A 7,349-nucleotide genomic window follows, 5' to 3' on the forward strand; every position below is an offset into this window, starting at 1 on the left:
GGCTTGTATGATTGTCTAAGGAGTTAGGCATTGCAACAGGTTTGCTACACCATTCATGAGTGCTTCTGAAATAAGATTTGAGTATTGGATTCAACCCGCACTTACCTGAATCACTTCATGGAATTTTATCACGAGTGATTGTAAGATGATAATATCATATCATCTTCAAACCTACATATATAGGTTGTAGATTATGAGTTAGCCATGGATTGATGGCACGGAAACGCATCAGTAACTTGATGTTATAAAACGTGTGGTTGTGCATGATTTAATGAGTAGTCGGTACAAGCATATAATGTCAAAGTTTATCTGTTCCTTTTATCCTAAGAGGTTTAAAAGCGATATCTGGGTCCCTCGATGATTTGTTTTGACCTATGCACCGGGCCCAGTCAGAACTAAGTTGATGTGTTCAATTATGTTCTATGTCAAACTAATTAGAAATCGGGAAACAAACTGCTGGACAATAAGAATGACATTGTTCCATGTATTTGTCCGGCTAATATCTTGAGAACAGAGGAGTATATGATCCCTTATCTAAAGGATGCGTTACTGTTGGATTTAGTGTCTAAGCCCATAACTATATCTGGTATGTACTTGACCCGATTGTAGCATGGTCCTTTTGGGTTGCCTTCACCAGTGCAATTTGATAGGATGGTTTTATGAGAATAAGGTTATTACGATTAATTAGTATATTAGAAGTATAATATATTAATATGATTATTTAATTAGTATTGTCCAAGAATTAATTTGGAATTAATTTTGTGGTCAAAAGAAACTAATTAAATATGGAGGAATTGATTATGCAAATCAATCATACTTATTGTGTGGGCTAATTCATCCATGATAATGTAAGTGGGCTAAACCAATGACATAACCCATGGATAGTCCATGGAGGTTAAACCCATGGATCATAGGAACGTGGAAAGTCATGGGTTATTAGGGTTTACCAAGTGTAACCCTAGCACTTACCACAAGTATAAAAATCCTCCTCCATGCTCAAAATCGGTTGCACCTTCATAGAAACAAGTAACATATTCTCTTAAGACCACCTTTTGCATATTGGTGTTTGTGAACCATTAGAGGCATCACACTTGAGGTGCTAAAGCTTTCAAAGGTCAAGAACTCTACCCTACTCAAAAGGTATGTATCCAAACTATGTTTTGATTATGTATGTAGCTACAATTGTATGCTAGCTAGGGTGAATGCTTTGGAAAAAGAAATGCATGTATAATTAGAGAAAACTTAGATCCAAAGCATTTAGGGTTGCATGTGCACTTAGGAAGTGTTATAGTGCTCAAAACCCAGCATCTAGGCCCACAACTATTTTTGGTATGTACTTGATTTGATTATGAGCATGGTCCTTTTAGGTTGCCTTCACTCATGCAACTTGATAGGATGACAAGTGGAGAGAGAGAGTAGGATTTATTATATGAATGATAAATTGGTACTCAGAATGATTTTATTAATATATATTACATGATTAATATATTATTTGGAAATCATATTATTAATTAGTGATTAATCAGAAATTAATTTGATATTAATTTTGGGATTAAAGGAACTGATTAATAATTAAGGGACTGGTTTTGCAAATCATTGATAGTTGCAAAATTGGGCTGATGGACTCGATATAGTGGAGTGGACGAAATCCTATTGGAAAGCCTAATAGATTTCATCCAAGGGCTCTACAGAGGGAATCCATGGGCTGCTTGTTGCCTAAGCAAGGTATTAGGTTTTCACCTAAAAACCCTAGCAGCCACATTTATAAATAGACCCTTATACTTGGTGATTTCGGCCCTATATCTTCTAAGAGTTGCCTAGCCGAATTCCACCTCTCTCATAAGTCATCCTTTGCATTGGGTGTTTGCGACTCCATTAGAGGTGCAACACTTGGGGTATCAAGCTTTCAAGAGTTAAGGAGTTCTTGTTATTGCCACATAACAAGTAAGGTAATGTTCTAACCCTATTATACATATTAATTTCAAAATTATGTATGCTAGATCTTGGGTTTTGCTTTGGGTAATAAATTTGCATGTATAACTTGAGAAAAACTTAGATCCAAAGAATTAGGGTTGCATGTACACCATAGGAATGTTGTAGTGTTCAAAACCCATCAGATCTATCACGTAAGGAACAACCAGGTAGGATCATATCGGAGGTAGGGTCCGTTTGGTATACGAAGTATATGTTTGGAAATCCCATTTTAAACACCTCACTAAATCCAGCCTAAACATCATCCCCGTAAGTAAATCAATCAATATAACGACTTTGAATCACTGATAAATCTTGTTTATATGTTCATAATAACAATAATGAACTTAAACATAAGTTATACTTAAAGTATGGTAAGCATAACTAACTTACAGGGGGTTTAGCGAGGAACTGGGCTCTGTGTGGGCAGAACTTCTCAGCCGAAAGCTCTTCTTCTCATGGCCTTCTAGAACTTTGGGCTTCGCTACTAACACCTAGGAGGTGCTAGGGAAAGGCTTAGAGGCTTTGGGGGTGTTTCAGAGAGAATTGGTTGAGAAGGTGTGACATTTTGAATGAAAAACAAGCTTTATTTATAGGCAGGAGGAAGTGCGTACGCAGGGCGTACTCACTAGCTACGCTGGGCGTACTTCGAGCTGCGCTAGGCGTACTCTTTCTAAGTGTCGCAATCTCGTTCCAAGCCGTGGGTTAGAAGTTGTGGCCTAGATCTTTCCATGTGTCACTCGATGGTTAATCTGAAATTTAATTATCTTCTAAAATTCGTAACTTTCGCATACAAACTCTGTTTTTGATGTTCTTTATACCCACACATAGCTATCAACGGGATTTATAACTTTAGACTTCGTCTGCTAATTTTGACTTTATTTTTAAAGTTATATTCTAACAGGATTAGACAGTTAAAGTCCGTTAAAAATCTATAACTTTTTCATCCGACGTCCATTTTCGACTGTCTTTATATCGTTGAGCTCCTATTAACGAGATCTTCAATTCTCCTTTAGATTGTGTCGGCTAATAATCGATCTGTCTAAAATTCGATTTTTGAGTTGTATACTGCTATGCTGAATCTTTAGAAAAATCATAACTTCCTCTAACGAAGTCAGATTTAGACGTTCTCTATATGTACGCTCTCAGTTTAACGTTTATTACGACTTTCGTTTCGATTGCTAAGGCTAAAAAGTATTTCGTCAAAAACTTCTTCGCTATAAGTCGGATTTCAGCGTTCTTTATCTCTCCAAAATCCTTGTTACGACTACTTCAACTTTCTTCAAAGATATTGGGACTAATTTTCATTCTATTTTTGACGCATATTTCATTCATATTTTATTATATCGTTATAAGCATATATATTGCACATAAATCATATAAATCACATAATACTCAAATAATTCTTCTTCATTACATAAAATAGGTTACAATTGTTGACCCTAACTATTACATTATTATATTAATGGTTAGCCAGAAACGTAGATGTTACACAAAGAATCCTTATTCTATAGGCTTCTTAGAATCCACACGACTTTCCTTAATTCAAGTATGGATCATGTGCTTTCAATAGTACGGGCCCAATACTACCTTCCACACCTATCCATACTTTTCTCACGAATCATCTAGAATCCTCTAAGTCACTATCTCATACCGGTACTCCCTATACCCACTAAACAACACACCACTCACACTAAATCACTTCCTAGGCTCTCCTAGATCCCCCACCTCACCCTACCATCAGCTGCTGAAAAATTCCTACTACTGTCAGTTAACTACTTCATGAATACAATTACATGAAACAAAACTTAAATAATCCTTCGACTAAAAGACTTAATCCTACAACAGTTGGACTCAGACTAGAGTTGAACAATAGGGCCAAATCAATCACACTAAGTTTATTTAACCTTCGTTTCATGCAACTCAACATATTCATTTAATAGTTAACTTACATCAATATGATTCCTACAAAGCACAAAGCAAACAACATTCGAGCAGAAGAACTCTACAAGCCACAAAACATCAGAAGGCATCCTTTTTAACAGGCATTCTATCATGCAACACCAAACATATCCTTATGCTAACTTCTAGCATCCAAAACATATAACATAACAACATGTATGTGTATTCTTGGAATCACTTACTTTAACTCGGATGATTGCACGCATCGCACCCCTTTCTTTGTTAAAGTCTTTTTAGAAAAAAAAATATTTTCTTTCAAGAAAAAAATATTACCAATTCCTTAGTTTCAGTTCAGACACTCTCGAGAGTGTTCCCGGATCCCTCAAACAAAGGCTTTGATACCAACTTATAACATTCCCATATGACATGTATCACAATACTGTCTGCTTTGGGCTCCAGGCTGAATTGCTCTCGCCTGGAGACGCTTAACTACAGAGTTCTTATGAGATCTGCTACTCTCACGACTTAAAAATGCTATGTGACAGGGAAGGTATCCACACTCCTTATAACAAATGCTTAGTTCTCCTTCCCAGCCAATGTGGGATCAAATGCAACCCATCTTAAGTTGTAACACCCATTTTCTAGAATGGACCAGATTAGGGCATTAAGGAGTTAAAAGCATGGGGAAAACTAGGTGTTATGAAATGATCATAAGGAGGTCACGACATGAAAAGCCAAAGTAAAGAACACGTATCTGGACTGTGGTCAGGATGTGAGACATATGTGGTTATGACGTGAGGAAGGTTGCAGCCCAAGCCCATGATATTTTAGGGGTTCCTTCATAAATCCCATTAACTCGATTTTAGGGTTCATTATCAGTCTACGTCCCCCTCAAACCTTAGACAACCCTAAACCTAACCTCTCTTGGTGGTTTTGGCTCATCTGTGGTGATTTTGGTACTCTTTGAAGGAAGTAGAAGGAGAATTGGGGCAATGATCAAGCAAGCAACATCTTCTCATCTTTGATATCTCACTCTTGAGCATTTGTAAGGATTCAAGCCTTTACCTTTGTCGTTTATTCTCAGAGATCTGAGTTGTTTTGGTTCCTTTTGGTGGTGGTTTTGATTTGAGTAAATGGCTGGAATAAAGTTGGCAACTTTACGGTCCCCCTTAGTCCCTAGAGCATCATATCTTATGGATCTAAGGATTTGCTATGAATTGTGAGCCCTGCATGAGTTTTGGGTCATTTTCTTGGCTTTTGATCTAAATTGTGTAAAGGACATGCATGGAGCATGATTGTCCACAAAGTTGTCATTTTTATGAACCTATGGAGTCCCTTAAAGCTTTCTAGAAAGTGGAAATTGAAGACTTAATGGATTAAGGACTCAAATAATTAAGTTGTTGTCTCAGACTGTGGTCACGATGTAACATTGAGGATGTCACAACGTGACGATTGATGTTTTTCTGATTATCTTGTCATGTTGTGCTCACAAAGTGACCAAAGAGGGTTCACATTGTATTGCTTTCTGAGTGGGTTGTTCGTGACTTAATTGGATGAGTTGGAGCGAGACGAATTGGAATCGGGATGAGTGTGTTCTCACGACGTGACCAAGGGTTGGTCACGACATGAGGTTCAATGGTTGATATTGTTGGCTACTGACTTTCACTTTGAATGTTGACTTGTTGACTTGGGTTGAATTTTGGTCAAGATTGTTGGATTCAGTGTGTAGACTAAGTTTGGACCTTGTATGTCTTGATAGGAGTGTTGTAGCATCTGTTGCAGGGCATTGAGCTATGGTTTAGCTGATTTTGTGAGTCATGTGAGCCTTATTACTATACTATCTAGTATGGGCCAATTAGTATGCATGTTGGGTAGGGCCCATTTGCATGTAGGGTTGGGCCCATTTAATGTTGGGTTGGGCCCATCGGTATGCATGTTGGGCTGGGTCCATTTGCATGTTGGGATGGGCCGATGTATATGTTGGGTTGGGCCCATTTGTATATCGGGCTAGGCCCGTTGTATGGTAGGTGGTATTTTGGGGAACTCACTAAGCTTTGTGCTTATGGTTTTTTGTTTAAAAAATTTCAGGCACTTCCAGTTCCAAAGGGAAGGTCCCGGCTTGACTACACTGCACCCCTTGAAGGCTTTTCTGCACTGATTACTTTTAATTTACTCCGATGTTTGAGAAATGAATTCTTACTGTGTTGGTTTTGGAAGATATGACTGTATGACTTCATGGTTTAAATATTTAAATTTTTGCTACTATTTTTGGGACATTGCAATTTGGTATCATAGCTAGGTCATGATTCGATGTGTTCGACAGAGACGTCGAACCCTATGATGGTGGGTTGCACCTGATCCCACATCGGCTGGGAAGGAGAACTAAACATTCCTTTAAGGAGTGGTTATATCTTCCCTCTCACAACGCGTTTTAAAGTCGTGAGGGCAGCGAATCTCATAAGAACTCTGCAGTTAAGAGTGCCCATATGAGAGCAATTCAGAGATGGGTAACCATGGGAAGTGTAACGTTCAAAAATCACAACAAATTTAAACTTTTCAAAAACAACCCATTTACTTAAAAATTTATTACATAACCATTGTTCCCAAAACATTATTTAAAATCAGAGTCTCCCAAGATCCAACAACATAAAACCATGGATGTGTATGGTCACGCCTTCGCCTTGCCACGGTCCTCAGAAGTACCTGAAACAAAACTAAAGCTGTAATCGAACACTTAGTGAGTTCCCCTGTGGTACCATGACATAACGTAACAAACAACAGCTTGCATACTGAGCCTTCAGCAGCATTGGACCGCCTCACTGGGCCTTTAGCCTATTTGGACCGCTCTCTGGGCCTTCGGCCTGACTAGACTGCCTCGCATGCCTTCATCATCATCTAGTCTGCCTCAACCCGGTAGACCATATCCATAACAAATCGATATAAACATTATCACAATAATCAGCAACACAGGTAGTCCTATAGACCTACCAATCTAATCACATAACCAGTAAACACATATCTGAGCATAACAAAATGCAACAACCAGGATATCTAATCCAATGGGCCGGCCTTGGTGCCTTCGACCCATAAGTATAGTGAGGAAAACTCACCTCTCAGTCCGAATACAGTCTGAATGAATCTTTGCTCCGACAAACGGCTCTACCTAACTCCTAATAATCAAAACGTTTCCCGATCTAAATTAATAGCAATTTCCCAAAATACCCTTGGTCAAAAACTGTCAAAATTAATGAAATCAGCCGAGTCAACTCAGCCTTCGTACGTAGGGAGATATTCGGATGTACGCAGGGGCATACTTACTGTCCGAGGAGTCGAGGCTCAAACTGGATACGCGCATCGTACCAATTGGTACGCCTAGCGTACACACTGATTCTCCACTTAATGATTTAAGTGCTTAATACTTGAGCTATGACGACCAAAATGTAGATCCAAGTCCCAAACATCAACCTTTACCATAA

This window comes from Lactuca virosa, chromosome 4 (assembly GCF_052849685.1).
Source record: "Lactuca virosa cultivar CGN04683 chromosome 4, Lactuca_virosa_CGN04683_v6, whole genome shotgun sequence".
Lineage (NCBI taxonomy): Eukaryota > Viridiplantae > Streptophyta > Magnoliopsida > Asterales > Asteraceae > Lactuca > Lactuca virosa.